Consider the following 18,182-nt stretch of genomic DNA (forward strand, 5'->3'; position numbering starts at 1 on the left):
TGGTGCTGTGACCAGCTTAGCTTTCAGAGTTCCAGACGCCTGCAGACACTCTGTGTCAAACACAAATGGTGTGTCAGCAGCTAGCAAATTGCTCAGAGGTTTTGTGATTTTTGAAAAATCCTTTATAAACCTCCTATAGAATCCTGCATTCCCCAGAAAGCTTCTGATTGCCTTAACATTGGTGGGTGGTGGTAATTTTTCAATTACCTCTACCTTAGCTTGATCCACCTCTATTCCCTTGTTCAAAATTTTATGTCCAAGGACAATTTCTTCGGTCACCATAAAGTGACATTTTTTCCAATTTAAAACCAGGTTAGTCTCTTGGCATCTTTTCAGAACAAGTGCTAGATGGTTGAGACATGAGCTAAATGAGTCTCCAAATACTGAGAAGTCATCCATGAAGACTTCCAGAAATTTCTCTACCATATCAGAGAAGATAGAGAGCATGCACCTCTGAAAGGTTACAGGTGCATTGCACAGACCAAAAGGCATTCTTCTGTATGCAAATACTCCAGATGGACATGTGAATGCTATTTTCTCTTGGTCCTGAGGATCTACTGTAATTTGGTTTTAACCTAAATAGCCATCCAAAAAGCAGTAGTATTCATGACCTGCTAGTCTTTCTAGCATCTGGTCTATGAATGGTAAAGGGAAGTGATCCTTCCTGGTGGCTATATTGAGCCTTCTGAAGTCAATACACATACGCCACCCTGTAACTGTTCTTGTAGGAACCAGTTCATTTTTTTCATTATAAACCACTGTCATACCTCCCTTCTTAGAGACAACATGGACAGGGCTCATCCAGGGGCTATCAGAAATAGGATAAATAAACCCAGCCTCTAGTAACTTAGTGACCTCTTTCTGCACCACCTCCTTCATGGCGGGATTTAGCCACCTCTGTGGTTGAACCACTGGCTTAGCATCATCCTCTAATAGGATCTTGTGCATGCATCTGGCTGGGCTAATGTCCTTAAGATCACTTATGGACCACCCAAGAGCTGTCTTGTGTGTCCTTAGCACCTGAATTAGTGCTTTCTCTTCCTGTGGCTCTAAAGTAGGGCTTATGATTACAGAAAAAGTGTCACCTTCTCCCAGAAATGCATATTTCAGGGATGGTGGTAGTGGTTTGAGCTCAGGTTTAGGAGGTTTTTCCTCTTTCCGAGGAGTTTTCAGAGGTTCTTTTATTTCCTCTGGTTCCTCCAGATCAGGCTGGACATCTTTAAAAATGTCCTCTAGCTCTGATTCGAGACTCTCAATCATATTGACCTCTTCCACCAGGGAGTCAATAATATTAACGCTCAGGCAGTCTTCTGATGTGTCTGGATGCTGCATAGCTTTGACAACTGATAAACCCATATTTCATGAGTTCTTTTGTGCTTAATTTGAGTGATTTATACAATCCTTTACCTGCTTATTCACATTAATTGCATGGTTTTACTCTCCCTTCCTTATTATGTCATATTGTAAAAAACATGTTTCCTAAGCTTTAAAAATTAATTATTTTAATTACCTTTATTTCCATTCGATGCCGTGATCGGTGTGTTGAGTAGTTTCAGATTTTCTAAGGCAAAATGACTTAAAGGATGGAAAAGGAAACATACTAAAATGGAAGGAGAAAGCAAAACGGAGCTTTAAGGAAACTGGTATCCACGCGATCGCATGGATGACGCGATCGCGTGCCAAGCACGAATCAGCAGCGACGCGGCCGCATGACTGACGCGACCGCGTGGCAAGGAAAAGCTCCAAATGACGCGACCGCGTGACCCACGCGGACGCGTGACAGAGGCCACGCATCAGAATTTACAGAATACGCCCCCAGCGAATTCTGAAGCCCTTTTTGGCCCAGATCCAAGTACAGACAGCATAGACCAGAGGTTATAAAGTGTGGGAATGCACCCATTCAAGGGGAGTTCGCATATTTTACCTTTCAATGATTTAAATTTAGTTGAGAGGGAGATCTTCTTTCTCTCTCTTTTAGGATTTAGGATTTCTTCTTGTTTTAAGAGTAACTCTGGATCCCAGGTTTAATGTTCTTTTATTTTAGTTTTACTTCTATTTATTTATTCCAACATTTGAATTGATTATTATAATTTGATTTATGAATTATTCCATGTCACAGATTGTTATTTGAATTAATGATAATTGAGGTATTTTCAGTTTATGATTATTCACTTTGATTTAAGTTACCATTGCTTCCCATCTAAGGATATTCTTATTACTTCAGCAATTTTACTTTTTCCCCTTTTGGTTCTGGTTAAGAATTTAGTAACTCAACAGTTATTAAACTCAATATAATTGATAATCGTTATCTTACTAATTAAGCTGAACTTGAATAATCCCAACCTTTTCTTAGGAAATAAATAGGATTCAAAGGCCAGATTAATTAGTCCCTTGACTTTCCTTTGCCTTAGTAAAGGTTGACCAAGTGGAGTTTAGATTCAACTTTCATTATAATTGAGAGAGATAACTACGTTAGACCTCCAACTTCTTTTACCTTACCAAAAGTCTGCTTTACAGTATTTATTTATTTTAATTGCCATTTACTTTACCTGTCATTTAAATTACTTGCTTCTCACCTTCTAAACCCCAATTACAACCTTTATAGCCAATAATAAGAACATACTTTATCGCAGTTCCTTGAGAAGACGACCCGAGATTTGAATACTCGGTTAACAATTTCTAAAGGGGTTTGTTACTTGTGACACCCAAAACGTTTGTACGAAGGGATTTTTGTCGGTTTAGAGACTATATCTACAACGCAACCGTTTCTATGAATCTCTTTACTGGTAAAAATCCTCTCGTCAAAATGGCGCCGTTGCCGGGGAACTGCTAGCGTGTGCCTTATTATTGGTTATTGTAAATATTTTTCTTTTGCTTGCTTATTTATTTTTGTTTTTCCTTTTTTATCTTTATTTGCTGCTATGAACTCTCACCCCTCTCGCTTTGAGTTTGATTCTAATGTTGTTAAGGGAAATAGAAGTTACAGTAGGAATGTGCATCAAGGTTAGACCAATCAAGGATGGATAGAACCAAGAGGATCTAATCAACCCTTTTGGCAGCAACACCCTCCGAAATATCCTGGACAAAGACCATTCTACAATGCATACCCAGCTGAAAGACATGGTGGATAACCTTGTAACTACCAACAAGCCCCACCCCGTACATATAAACCACCCTTTCAACATAACCTTGAACCACCACACTCACAAGCTTCTCTTCACCATTCGCCACCATATGATCCACCCTTACCCCAATACCAATCCAATCGCTCCCAATCACCACCACTTTCCTTTGTAGCATGTCCAAGTCCAGCAACCCAAGAAGCAGAGGATCGCCTAAGAGAAACAGTAATTAAATTTCAAACAACTGGAGCAAGCGATGATTCAATGGGCTTCTAGGCGCTCAAATATACAAGGATCAACCACAGCTCCATGTGGACAGCCCAATGAAGAGCAGAGCATGAAGGAAGTGCCAGAAACTCCAGTGGACAAGACAGAGCAAGAATTTGTACTGGAGCAATTAGAAGAAGCTGTCTTTGTTCAAGAAGAAGAGTTGGTTGAAGATCTAGGAGATGCTGAACCTCCATGGGAATCCAGAATTGAGGAAAACTCCGTCCAGGATGCTACAGTTGATGCTAAGGAGGATATTTCTCCAAGGCAAATCGTTTATGAAGAATCAGACGGAATGATCCAAGAAACAAATTCCCTTGATGATGATAGTCACAAGTCTAGCTCTCTTAGTGATGAACTTGCATCCGCAAGTGAATTCTCTGAGATCGAAGAATCTTCCCCAAGTGAATATGAAGATGATGCAGAGGTAGATTTCTCTCAACCTCCAATCTATGACTCAAGTGATGAGGAAGACACAGAAGACTTTGACCAGGACACAGATACAATTGAAGATCTTTGCAAAGAAGTGGAGGAATTCACAGAAGAGCACAAGGAAACAGAACTTGCAGAACCACCAAAAACACCTATCTCAAGGCCATTACCACCTAATACAAGCTTCAAGTGGGTACAATCCTTAACTTATAACTTTACTTATTCACTTGAATATGGTTTGCTTGAAACAGATGGCCAGCTTAGAGCTCTCTGCGGCTTTAAGAGTAAGAGGGAAATGGCTCGTACTCAGAGCTGGTGCACAAGGTTCAATAAGGTTCCACGCTTCACTTCGAAGTACACGGATTGGTATCATGCTCAATCACATGGATCACGGAAAACGTTTGGTCACCAAGGTGAGATTCTACTTTTTAACCCACCCGAATGGAGACATGTAGATCAAGACGGAGGCGGATTTAAAAGCAAGGCTTGGAATCCTGGAGTTTATTCTGACATTTGTCATCCCGGGAGCCTAACAATATATTTAAAGTTGTTCGGAAGCTTTGCGTGCTTAGTTTGGGACCCTGGAGGCTATTGGCATTCCAAGCACTGGTGGAGATTTTTGGACGAATTTAAACATAAGCCACCATAACAGGATACCCCTCCAATGTCCAACTTAAGGACTTTAACTAAAAGTGCTAGGTGGGAGACAACCCACCATGGTATGGTTGCTTCTTTTACAATTTATTTTTTTAATTGCTTTCATTTTTCCTTTTTCATTTTAATTTATTAAACCTGGAATCATGCATAACATTCATGTTAATCATTGCATTCTGCATTTTTCATGCATAAAAAAAAAGGGTGCACGACGCGACCGCATGCCCCATGCGATCGCGCCATATCGTGGAAAACACCACCCGCGCGACCGCGTGACCCACGCGGCTGTGTGATATATATATCGGGGTAAGGATCCAACGAACAGAAAGTTAGGCTGGAATCGTGCGGCCACTGTGCGTTTCGCACAAATTGGCCCACGCGATCGCATGCCCCATGCGACCGCGTCACTTGCACAATAACAATCCCACGCGACCGCGTGAGTGACGCGATCGCGTCGCATGGATTGCACATCACCCCAAAAGGAGACAGAGAGTTGCGCTAAAACGGCGCTGGAGTCGTGCGTTTAGCACAAATTCCAGCGACGCGATCGCGTCACCCTTCTTTTCCCTCCTCTCATGCGATCGCGCACCCCACGCGATCGCGTCACTCCCATTTTCGTCCCAACCACGCGACCGCGTGGGGCGCGCGGCCGCGTGGATTCGAAAATATAACCCCCTAGCCCGCGAACCCTATCAGTCGCGAGCCCCCCACCCCCCAACCCTCTTCTCCCTCTCTGCTCCCTCTCCCTCCAACCACCACCCAGCCCCTATCATCCGCCACCGCCGGCCACCCAGACGCCGCCGCCGCAACCCCCTCCCCTCCCTTCTTCTTCCTTCTTCCTCTCTCCTCCCCTCTCCACCACTGCCTCCGCGACCACCGCCCCCACCGCCGGCCACCCAGCCGCGCCCCCCTCTCTCTCCGCCACCCACCCGCACCCCCCTTCTTCTTTCACTAACCCAAAACCCTCGCCGCCACTGCCCCCATCAGCTGCCACCGCGACACCGTGCCCCGCCACCGCACCGGACGCCGCCGCAGCCACCTTCTTCCCGGTTCCACCCCTTCCGCCTACCAGGTTCCGCAAAATGCAACCCCCTTTTTATCCGTTCGTCATTTGTTCTGTACTTTTTTTCCGTTTCTGTTCATCATTAGGATAGATAGATATGCATGCTGTAGTGGATTTTTAGGTTGTTAGGTAGCTTAGACTCTGGTTAGTGGATCTAGGTCTGTTTACTTGCACTGTTCCTGTTTATGTTTTATCATAACTGAAATTTTGCTGTTCTGTGACCTCGTTCATATGTTGTGATTTCTTGCAATTGCTGCTTGTTAGTCTAAATTTTCCTGTTTCTATTCATTGCTGGTAATTGCAGCTAGTTTTTAAATTCATATGAACTGCTATTATTGCTGTTTATTTTCCGGGATAATCCAATTTTAGCCGGAATGCTGCCCAATTTTTTTTTTAAAATTTTTTTTCGTTCATGTTTTGGTTTGGAATTTCTGAACTCTGTTTTACTCTGCTTTACCCAAACCATTTAATGAATGCTATGGCAGACTTTCTTATCCTCTTTGATTTCCTAGTTCATAAACTGCATTTGTGATTCACTGATTCCAATTTTTGCTTTCGTTATTTCTATTCGAATCAGCATCACCCTGTTTTCCTTGTTCGATTATGAGTACTTCTATTCTTACCTGTGAATCCTTGTTATATGGAATTTTTCTATGCCACTTACTTTAACCCGCACTTTACTAACTCCCTAATTTTATTTCCTAATTTCTTTTTCAAATTCTAACCATACTAACACTTTTAATCTTTTTTCTGATTATTTTCACTTTCCTCTAACTTTCTAAACATGGCATATTGATTATTTTTCCATTTAACATAAATTCAATCACATTTCATTTACTCATTTTCCTTATTCTATTTCTCTCTTGCTGCTTTGAGCTTCCTTTATTTAATTGCCTAATTGCTTTCCTATTTTTATCCATATCCTACTTTTCTGTTTTTCAGGATGTCTGCCTCACAGAGGAAAGGAAAAGGCAAAGCTACTGGCAAGCGCAAGAGAGGAGATTCCTCCCAGTCCATCATTGCTCTAATGCATGATTCTTCATGGCGGGAGAAGAACTTCACACAACAGGAAAAAGCTGACCAGCTGCTCCCTGCAACTGATCCTATAAAATTTGCAAACCGGTACTGTGAGTTGAAGTACTCGGCTTTTGCGAACTCCAGAAATCTATACCTGGAGCGAACTCTGAAGATTCCAGTCAGCACCTCCTCCACAGCAGCCAGACCCTCACCCCACCACCACTACTGAGACCCCCGCTACCATCCCTCCCAGTGATGACACTCCTTCACACCCGGCTTGATTGAGCATCGAGGACGATGCTTCCTTTTAAGTGTGGGGAGGTCGCCATCTCTGGCGTTTATTTTGGTGAACCACTACATACTTTTTCTTTTATTTTAGATATTTTTCTGTATTTTTCCTTTTAACTGTTATTTTCTGAGTACTTATACATTGCTTTTATGTATTTTTACTTTATTTTCTGCATTTTGCATCGTTAGTTCATACTTTAGCCATTTAGTTTATTTTAGCCATTTAGTTTAGTTTGCAATTCTGATTTATTAGTGGATTAATTAGTATAGTTTACCCTTTTTAGCATAAGATAGTATAGTTTAAATTGAAACATATAAAAAGGAAGTAAGCTAGGAAATTGAACATATCAGATTTAAATCCACAAAACTTGTATATAGCATTACATGATGTAGTTAAGCTGACAACATTTCATCAAGGAGGAACATTAAAACTTTAAAAGCCACCCTAAATAATTTTTTTTATGAGAATAATGGGAATTTTTAACTAAACCTGCATACAATATATAAATGATATATGATGCTTGAGTTAGAGAACACACAGCCTGTGAGTCTTGAGCTTAAATTGTATGGTTGCATTCAAACCATAATTTCATTTCTGTGTGTTACATTTCTTTTTATTCTGATGTTCTTTCCTTTGCTTTAATCTATATGTCCAATTATAGAATATAGAATAGATACATACCAAGAGAATGATTGAGGCCATCATTTGATTTTAGCTCACTCACCCCAAATTAGCCTACCTTTTACATCACCCTTATTAGCCCCCTTGAGCCTTTTAAAACCCTTTATTCTATTTAGCCAAATTACTAGCCTTAAGCAGAAAAACAAAAGAAAATCCCAAGTGAATCCTTGGTTAGCTTAAGATAGAAAATCATGAATAGAGTTAAATGTGGGAAACCCTTTGGGAACATGGATGATAGAAACAAAAGGTAGAAAGGTTAAAAGAAATAAAATAAATTTGGGAAGCATGTTCATGAGAAAATCAAAGTGCTTTAATTGCCATGTGCATTAAAAAAAAAAGAGTTATTTTTCAGCATCTAAATAAAAGGGGATACAAAAGAAATTCCCCACTACAAAATAAAAGCAATGCACATGGAATAGAAAAAAGAAACAAAATAAAAAGTGAAACATGAGCATGTAATAATAAGTGAGAAATATGGGAAAATAGGTAAAGAGATTTTGTTTTACTAAATATGTATGTTAGGTGAGATCTTAGTCTAATTAAGGATTCACTTATTATCTCACTTGACCCTATACATAAAATTCTTACCCTTACCTTGACCCCATTACAATCTCAATAAAGACCTCATGACTTTTTGGTATGACTATATTCTATAATTATTGATTGGTTAGATGAAAAACAAAGCTATAGAAATTAAGAATAAAAAGAAAAATAGAGTGAATAAACCCAAGAAACACTGAGTGACTAGAGAGTAAACACAAAATTCAGTGAGGGTTCAATAACTCATCAACATATATCTGTGCTTAAATTTACTAATTGTTTTGTAAGTTTGTACAATGTTTTCTTTCCCATCTCATTTGCTAAAATGCTTTATTATTTAAGGGTTAGCTATATATATATATATATACATGACTCCTTGAGAATGTGAATTAACTTGACTACATGTAAGCTTTATATATGAGTGAATAAGTTAGAGTTGCATGATGCATCATTCATTTAGGTAGTTGCATTTAAATTAGGTTGCATTGCATGACATTCCATCACTTTAACCTTAATTATTTACCTTGGATTTAGCATGAGGACATGCTAGTGTTTAAGTGTGGGGAGGTTGATAAACCCATATTTCATGAGTTCTTTTGTGCTTAATTTGAGTGATTTATACAATCCTTCACCTGCTTATTCACATTAATTGCATGGTTTTACTCTCCCTTCCTTATTATGTCATATTGTGAAAAACATGTTTTCTAAGCTTTAAAAATTAATTATTTTAATTACCTTTATTTCCATTCGATGCCGTGATCGGTGTGTTGAGTAGTTTCAGGGCAGAATGACTTAAAGGATGGAAAAGGAAACATACTAAAATGGAAGGAGAAAGCAAAACGGAGCTTTAAGGAAATTGGTATCCACGCGATCGCATGGATGACGCGATCGCGTGCCAAGCACGAATCAGCAGCGACACGGCCGCATGACTGACGCGACTGCGTGGCAAGGAAAAGCTCCAAATGACGCGACCGCGTGACCCACGCGGACGCGTGACAGAGGCCACGCATCAGAATTTACAGAATACGCCCCCAGCGAATTCTGAAGCCCTTTTTGGCCCAGATCCAAGTACAGATAGCATAGACCAGTGGTTATAAAGTGTGGGAATACACCCATTCAAGGGGAGCTCGCATATTTTACCTTTCAATGATTTAGATTTAGTTGAGAGGGAGATCTTCTCTCTCTCTTTTAGGATTTAGGATTTCTTCTTGTTTTAAGAGTAACTCTGGATCCCAGGTTTAATGTTCTTTTATTTTAGTTTTACTTCTATTTATTTATTCCAACATTTGAATTGATTATTATAATTTGATTTATGAATTATTCCATGTCACAGATTGTTATTTGAATTAATGATAATTGAGGTATTTTCAGTTTATGATTATTCACTTTGATTTAAGTTACCATTGCTTCCCATCTAAGGATATTCTTATTACTTCAGCAATTTTACTTTTTTCCCTTTTGGTTCTGGTTAAGAATTTAGTAACTCAACAGTTATTAAACTCAATATAATTGATAATCGTTATCTTACTAATTAAGCTGAACTTAAATAATCCCAACCTTTTCTTAGGAAATAAATAGGATTCAAAGGCCAGATTAATTAGTCCCTTGACTTTCCTTTGCCTTAGTAAAGGTTGACCAAGTGGAGTTTAGATTCAACTTTCATTATAATTGAGAGAGATAACTACGTTAGACCTCCAACTTCTTTTACCTTACCAAAAGTCTGCTTTACAGTATTTATTTATTTATTTTAATTGCCATTTACTTTATCTGTCATTTAAATTACTTGCTTCTCACCTTCTAAACCCCGATTACAACCTTTATAGCCAATAATAAGAACATACTTCATCGCAGTTCCTTGAGAAGACGACCCGAAGTTTGAATACTCGGTTAACAATTTCTAAAGGGGTTTGTTACTTGTGACACCCAAAACATTTGTACGAAGGGATTTTTGTCAGTTTAGAGACTATATCTACAACGCAACCGTTTCTATGAATCTCTTTACTCGTAAAAATCCTCTCGTCAACAACATTCAACTTAAACTCATCCTCATTGACTCTCAGGGTTATCTCCCCTTTTTGGACGTCAATGAGGGTTCGTCCAGTTGCTAGGAATGGTCTTCCTAGAATGAGAGTTGCACTCTTGTGCTCCTCCATTTCCAGTACTACAAAGTCAGTAGGGAAGGAAAATGGCCCAACCTTGACAATCATGTCCTCAGTTATGCTTGATGGGTATTTAATGGAGCCATTAGTAAGTTGAAGACAGATCCAGATTGGTTTGACCTCTTCAGTCAAGCCAAGCTTTCTGATAGTGGATGCAGGGATTAGGTTGATGCTTGCCCCAAGATCACATAGAGATGTCTTGGTACAAGCACCCTCTAATGTGCATGGTATCATAAAACTTTCGGGATCCTTAAGCTTTTCTGGTAAGCTTGTTAGAATGACTGCACTGCATTCTTCAGTGAGAAAAACTTTTTCTGTTTCTCTCCAATCCTTCTTATGACTTAAGATCTCTTTCATGAACTTAGCATAAGAGGGTATTTGCTCAAGTGCCTCTGCAAACAGAATCTTTATTTCAAGAGTCCTGAGATAGTCTGCAAAGCGGGAAAATTGTTTATCCTGTTCCGCTTGGTGGAGTTTCTGAGGATAAGGCATTTTGGCTTTATATTCTTCAACCTTAGTTGCTGCAGGTTTATTTCCTACAGAGGCAGGTTGAGAAGCCTTCTTGAGGGAGTTATTATCAGCACTTGCAGGTGTCTGATCCCTCACTGGCGTTTGAACGCCAGAACTGAACATGGGTTGGGCGTTGAACGCCAGATTCCTACCCTTTTCTAGCGTTTGAAAGCCAGAACTGGACATGCATTGGGCGTTTAACACCAGTTTTTCACCCTTTTCTGGCGTTTAAACGCCAGACTTATTCCTCTCTGGGCTCTTACTGTCCTCAGAGGGATTTTGGGTAGCAGGTTGCTCATCCTTCGTCAGCTGTTCTTTTCTTGGCTTTCTGCTGCTTTGAGTTGAGGTATTTAATGTTTTTTCACTTCTTAATTGAACTGCTTGGCACTCCTCTGTTATCTGTTTTGATAACTGCTATTTTGTCTGATTTAATTGTGATTCCATATCCTTGTTAGCATTTTTGGTTTCTTGTAGCATCTCCTTAACTTCTGTTAACTGCCTTGTTATAGAAGATAGTTGCTGATTGAGTTCAGCAACTTGTTCCTGAGGACTAAAGTCAGTTGATACTGCCTTGGCTTCTTCTTTCATAGAGGACTCATTACTTATGTACAGATGCTAATTTCTAGCAACTATATCGATAAGCTCTTGAGCCTCTTCAATAGTCTTTCTCATGTGTATAGATCCACCAGCTGAGTGGTCTAGAGATATCTGAGCTTTTTCTGTAAGCCCGTAGTAGAAGATGTCTAACTGCACCCACTCTGAAAATATTTCAGAGAGGCATTTCCTTAGCATGCCTCTGTACCTCTCCCAGGAATTATAAAGGGATTCATCATCCTCTTGTTTAAAGCCTTGGATGTCCAGCCATAGCTGTGTCATCCTTTTTGGAGGGAAATATTGATTCAGGAATTTGTATGATAACTGTTTCCATGTTCTTATGCTTGCTGTAGGTTGGTTATTTAACCACCTCTTAGCTTGATCTTTTACAGCAAATGAAAATAGTAATAATCTGTAGACATCCTGATCTACTTCCTTGTCACGTACTGTGTCAGCAATTTACAAGAACTGTGCCAGAAACTCAGTAGGTTCTTCCTGTGGAAGACCGGAATACTAGCAGTTTTGCTGCACCATGACAATGAGCTGAGGATTTAGCTCAAAATTGCCTGCTTTGATGGGAGGTATACAGATACTACTCCCATATGCAGCAGTAGTGGGATTAGCATATGACCCCAGAGTTCTTCTGGACTGTTTATTTCCACTTAGATCCATGATGGAGAAAGGGAGATGATGTGGGTTGTAATAAAAAAAATAAAAAAATTATTTATTTATTTTTTTAAAATTATTTTATTTTTTTGAATACCGAAAATTAAAAGGAAAATAAAATAAAATAAAATAAAAAAATTAACTATAATTTCGAAAATTAGAAAAATAGATAAAAAGGAAATTGAAAATTAAAATAAGTAATTAATTAAAAAGATTTGAAAAATGTATGATTTTAAAATTCGAGATTGGAAAAGATAAGATAAGATTTTGAAAAAGATATGATTTTAAAAATTTTGACCAAATCAACCTAATGAATTCGAAAATTATGAGCAATTAAAAGAAAGGATATTTTTTTTTTGAATTTTATGAAGAAAGAGAAGAACACACAAAAGACGCAAGACTTAAAATTTTTAGATCTAATGCTCCTTGTTTTTCGAAAATTTTGGAGGAAAAACACCAAGGAACACCAAACTTAAAAATTTTAAGATCAAAATATAAAGAAGACTCAATAACACCTTGAAGACTCACAAGAACAACAAGAATAAAATTCAAAGACTCAAGAACATAAAAAGAACACCAAACTTAAAACTTTTAGAAAACTAAAAATAAATTTTTGAAAATTAAAGAAAAATAACAAGAGAACACCAAACTTAAAAGTTTGACACAAGATTTAATCAAAGAAAAATTATTTTTGAAAAAGTTTTAAAAGGAAGATACCCAATTACCAAGAACATAAGCACAATGCTCTAGTCAACTGAGCTATAAATTTAACGTGTTTTTAAAAAAAATATTTAATGTATATAAATTTTTTGAATACTGATCATTTGAAAATGCACAAGAAAAATAAGAAAAGACACAGAACAGGAAAAACTAAAGATCAAACAAGAAAAATAGCAAGAACAACTTGAAGATCAAGAAAGAACAATGAACACAAATTCAAAAATTTAAAAGAAAATAAAAATATGCAATTGACACCAAACTTAAAATATGAATCTAAACTTAAACAGAAGACTCAAAGAAAAATTAAAAATTAATAAAGAAAAATAAAAATTTTTTGAAATATTTTTGAAGAGAAAATAAAAGACTCTAATTTAATGACTCTAAATCAAAAAGATAAATTTTTCCTAATCTAAGCAACAAAATAAACCGTCAGTTGTCCAAACTCGAACAATTCCTGGTAATGGCGCCAAAAGCTTGGTGCACGAATTGTAAATCACACTTTTCACAACTCGTACCACTAACTAGCAAGTGCACTGGGTCGTCCAAGTAATACCTTACGTGAGTAAGGGTCGATCCCACGGAGATTGTTGGCTTGAAGCAAGCTATGGTTATTTTGTAATTCTTAGTCAGAAAATTAGTAATAAAAATGATTGCGTTTATGAAGAGTAAATAGCATAAATTAAATAATACTTGTTATGCAGTAATGGAGAACAGATTGAGGATTTGGATATGCTCTGTCTTCCGAATCTCTGCTTTCCTACTGTCTTCTTCTTCACGCACGCAAGGCTCCTTCCATGGCAAGCTGTATGTTGGTGGATCACCGTTGTCAATGGCTACCATCCATCCTCTCAGTGAAAATGGTCCAAATGCGCTGTCACCGCACGACTTATCATCTGTCGGTTCTCACTCATGTTGGAATAGGATCCATTGATCCTTTTGCGTCTGTCACTACGCCCAGCACTCGTGAGTTTGAAGCTCGTCACAGTCATCCCCTCCCAGATCCTACTCGGAATACCACAGACAAGGTTTAGACTTTTCGGATCTCAGGAATGGCCGCCAATAGTCCTAGCCTATACCACGAAGACTCTGATCATGAACCAAGAGGCTAAGAGATATACACTCAATCTAAGGTAGAACGAAAGTGGTTGTTAGGCACGCGTTTATAGGTTGAGAATGGTGATGGGTGTCACGGATCATCACATTTATTAGGATGAAGTGCGAGTGAATATCTTAGAATAGAGACAAGCGTGATTCAAAGGAAAACTGTAGTAATTGCATTAATTCATCGAAACACAGCAGAGCTCATCACCCCCAACCATGGGGTTTAGAGACTCATGCCGTCAGAAATATAATGTAAAACATGAAAATGTCATGAGGTACATAGTAAGTCTCTAAAAGTTGTTTTTATACTAAACTAGTAGCTAGGGTTACAGAAAATAAGTAACTAAGTGCAGATAGTGCAGAAATCCACTTCCAGGGCCCACTTGGTGTGTGCTTGGGCTGATCATTGAGCTTTACACATGTAGAGGCTTCTCTTGGAGTTAAACGCCAGGTTGTAGCCTGTTTCTGGCGTTTAACTCTGGTTTGCAACCTGTTTCTGGCGTTTAACGCCAGAATAGGGTAAAGACTTGGTGTTAAACGTCAATTTGCATCGTCAAAACTTGAGCAAAGTATGGACTATTATATATTGCTGAAAAGCCCTGGATGTCTACTTTCCAACGCAATTGAGAGCGTGCCAATTGGTCTTCTATAGCTCCAGAAAATCCATTTCGAGTGCAGGGAGGTCAGAATCCAACAGCATCTATAGTCCTTTTTCAGCCTCTGAATCAGATTTTTGCTCAGGTCCCTCAATTTCAGTCAGAAAATACCTGAAATCACAGAAACACACACAAACTCATAGTAAAGTCCAGAAATGTAATTTTTTCCATAAAAACTAATAAAAACATAGTAAAAACTAACTAAATTATACTAAAAAACTACTAGAAAACAATGCCAAAAAGCATATAAATTATCCACTCATCAATCGGCGAGTAGAGGCAAGTTGAATAGGAAGGAGAACTGAAGAAAGGTAGATGCAAACTGAGTGTTAAAAACAAGAGAGTAATCTGAAATTGTGTATTGTTTAGGTTGAGCAAAAGTACAATGTACAAGGGGTATATATAGCTGCTAGTAGAATCAAAGTAATAAAAGCATAGAATCCTATAATTAATATATAGATATGCTATATAAATATAGATGATACTAATTGATCTAATTTGATTCTAATTATTCTCTTAACATCCCCCCTCAAACTCAAGTGGGAGCTAAGGATACCATCTTGAGTTTGGATAACAGAGTCCGGAAATGAGTCGGATGATGAGCTTTCGTGAAGATATCAGCAGTCTAATCCAGTGTTCCAACAGCGATGAGACGAACAGCATTAATAAAGATACGTTTTGGAACAAAGTGACAATCATTCTCAATGTGTTTGGTGCGTTCATGAAACACATCATTATGGGCAATCTGAATAGCACTGTAGTTGTCACAAAAAACATCAGTTGGGGATGACTGAGGAGCACCCAAGTCTTCGAGAAACTAACGAATCGAGATAACTTCAGCAGTAGTGTTAGTGAGAGCACGGTATTCAGCTTCTGTACTTGATCGAGCAGTGAATGTTTGCTTCTTAGCTCGCCAGGAAATGAGGGAGTCGCCAAGAAACAAACAACAACCAGTAGTGGAGTGAGGATCAGTGGGATCACCAGCCCAATCAACATCTGAGTACGCCTGAAGGGATAAAGATGAATGGACAGAAAAATAAAGGCCATGGAATAGGGTGCCTTTGATGTAGCGAAGAATGTGAAGAACTGCCGTATAGTGAGTAGTACAAGGAGCTAACAAGAACTGGCTAAGAACATGAACCGGATAGGCGATGTCTGGTCGGGTGACAGTTAAGTAGACGAGTCATCCAAGTAGCTGTCGATAAAGAGTAGGATTATCCAAAATAGTGCCATCCATAAGAGTAAATCGAACATTAGGCTCAAGAGGAGTAGACTCAGTGCAACTATCTGTAATTTCGGCTCGAGCAAGAAGATCTGAAGCATATTTAGCTTGAGAGAGATAGATGTCATCATCGGTGGATATGACTTCTAGACTAAGAAAATAGCTGAGAGAACCAAGATCTTTCATCTCAAAAGTACGCTGAAGGGACGCCTTGAGATCAAAGATACCATCAACATCATCTCCAGTAATGATCATGTCATTAACATACAGAAGTAGAAGAACAACTCCACGTTCACTTTTACGAATGAAGAGAGTATTCTCATGAGGGCTGCAAGTGAAACCAAGATTGCATATGGTAGTGCTAAACTTGTCAAACCATTCACGAGGAGCTTGTTTAAATCCATAGAGTGCCTTGCGAAGGAGACAAACTTTGCTAGAAGGACAAGGATAACCCGAAGGAGGTTTCATATAGACATTCTTTTTCAAATCTCCATTAAGAAATGCATTCTTCACGTTCATCTGACTGAGAGACCATTTTTTGACCGCAGCAATGGCAAGAAGAGCTCGAACAGATGTGAGACAAGCAACAGGTACAAAAGTCTCTTCATAGTCAATATCATACTCTTGCGTACAACCCTGAGCAACCAATCGTGCCTTATAACAGTCAATAGAACCATCAGAGCGAGTCTTGATCTTGTATATCCATCTGCTTCCCACAACTTCCTGATTAAAAGGAGGATCAACCAAATCCCAAGTGTGTACTTTTCAAGTGCCTGTATTTCTTCCTATATTGCTTGTTGCCATTTTGGATTTATAGAGGCTTCTCTGAATGACTTAGGTTCATGTTGATAAAGAATAGTAGAAAAATAATGATAATCAAGAAGATGATGAGGTGGATTTCTTACCCTAGAAGAACGAGTGGAAGGAGGAGGCATGACGTAGGAGCAGGATCGTTGTCCAATCTGGAATCATCGGGAGATGGAGAAAGTGGAAGAACAAGAGGCTGTAGAGGGTGACTTGAGATAGAACCTATAGAATCATCACTAGGAAAAAGATCAACATTGGGGTTAGTGAAAAATGGTGAGTGAGTAGGAGGAATGGACTCAAAGGAGGAGAATCGAGAAAACATGTGACGCTCCCAAACGACAACATGACGAGATATACGAATACGTTTAGAGAGAGGATCCCAACGATGATAACCCTTGTGTTCAGTGCCATAACCAAGGAAACAACACATACGAGCCCGAGGTTCAAGTTTATTATATTCATGAGGCTGAAGAAGAACAAAATAGACACAACCGAAAACTCGAAGAGAACTATAATCTGGGGAGGTATGATAAAGACGCTCAAAGGGAGTAACGTTACCAAGAACAGAAGAAGAGAGTCTATTGATAACATGAACATCAGTAAGAACAGCTTCACCCTAAGTACGCTCAGGACATGAAGAAGAAAGAAGCATTGCATGAACAGAGTTAAGAATGTGATGGTGTTTGCGTTCAACTCGGCCATTTTGTTGAGATGTACTAGGGCAAGAAAACTCAGACAACGTACCCTGTTCTGCAAGAAAGGTTAAGAGTTTGGAATCACGCTATTCCATAGCATTATCGCGGCGAAAAACCTTAATAACCTTGGAAAACTGAGTTTTAATTATAGGGGAAAAGTTAATATAAATCTGAGGTAACTCATGGTGATTAGTCATCAAATAAACCCAAGTAAAGCGTGAATAATCATCAATAAAAATGACAAAGTATCGAGCTCCTCCCATAGAAGCGGTGGGAGCGGGACCCCAAACATCAGAGTGGATAAGATCAAAAAGAGAGCAAGCAAGAGAGAAATTATTGTGAAAAGATAAAGCAGGTTGTTTAGCAGTTTGACAAGAAATGCAATCAAAAGACTCATGATTAACTTGACCCAAAATACCCTGAGACACAAGAGGACGCATCTTTCCCAAGGAGGTGTGGGCAAGACGTTGATGCCATAAGTGAAGAGTAGAAGGAGAAGAAGCAACATAGAGATTTGGCACAGGAGGAATATGAAAATTCTCGAGTTCAAACAACCTTCCGACCTTACGTCCAGTCCTAATGATTTGTCCTGTCCGACGATCCTGTACATGACAACAAGAAATAGAAAAAGTGACATCAAAACCGAGATTAGTAAGTTGACTAACAGAAATAAGATTAAAGTTCAATTTGGGAATATAATAAGTATCGGGAAGATTAAGAGTTTGCTGGGAAATAGAACCATTGTGTGTTGCGTACAAGAGGGAACCATTAGCAGTATTGACAAAAGGTGCATTTGTAGTGGTAGCTAATGACAAAAAAAGATGATGCAAAGGAAACATGTGATTAAAGCAACCAGAATCAAAATAACATTTAGAATTACCTGGAGGAGTTGAAAAAGCAGCAGGAGTATTACTACAAAGGGAAAGAAGATGCTTAAGAAGAGATGCAATATCAGATATAGATATAAGAGGCAGATTGAGAGGAGCA

Source organism: Arachis hypogaea, chromosome 18, assembly GCF_003086295.3.
Source record: "Arachis hypogaea cultivar Tifrunner chromosome 18, arahy.Tifrunner.gnm2.J5K5, whole genome shotgun sequence".
Taxonomy (NCBI): Eukaryota; Viridiplantae; Streptophyta; class Magnoliopsida; order Fabales; family Fabaceae; genus Arachis; species Arachis hypogaea.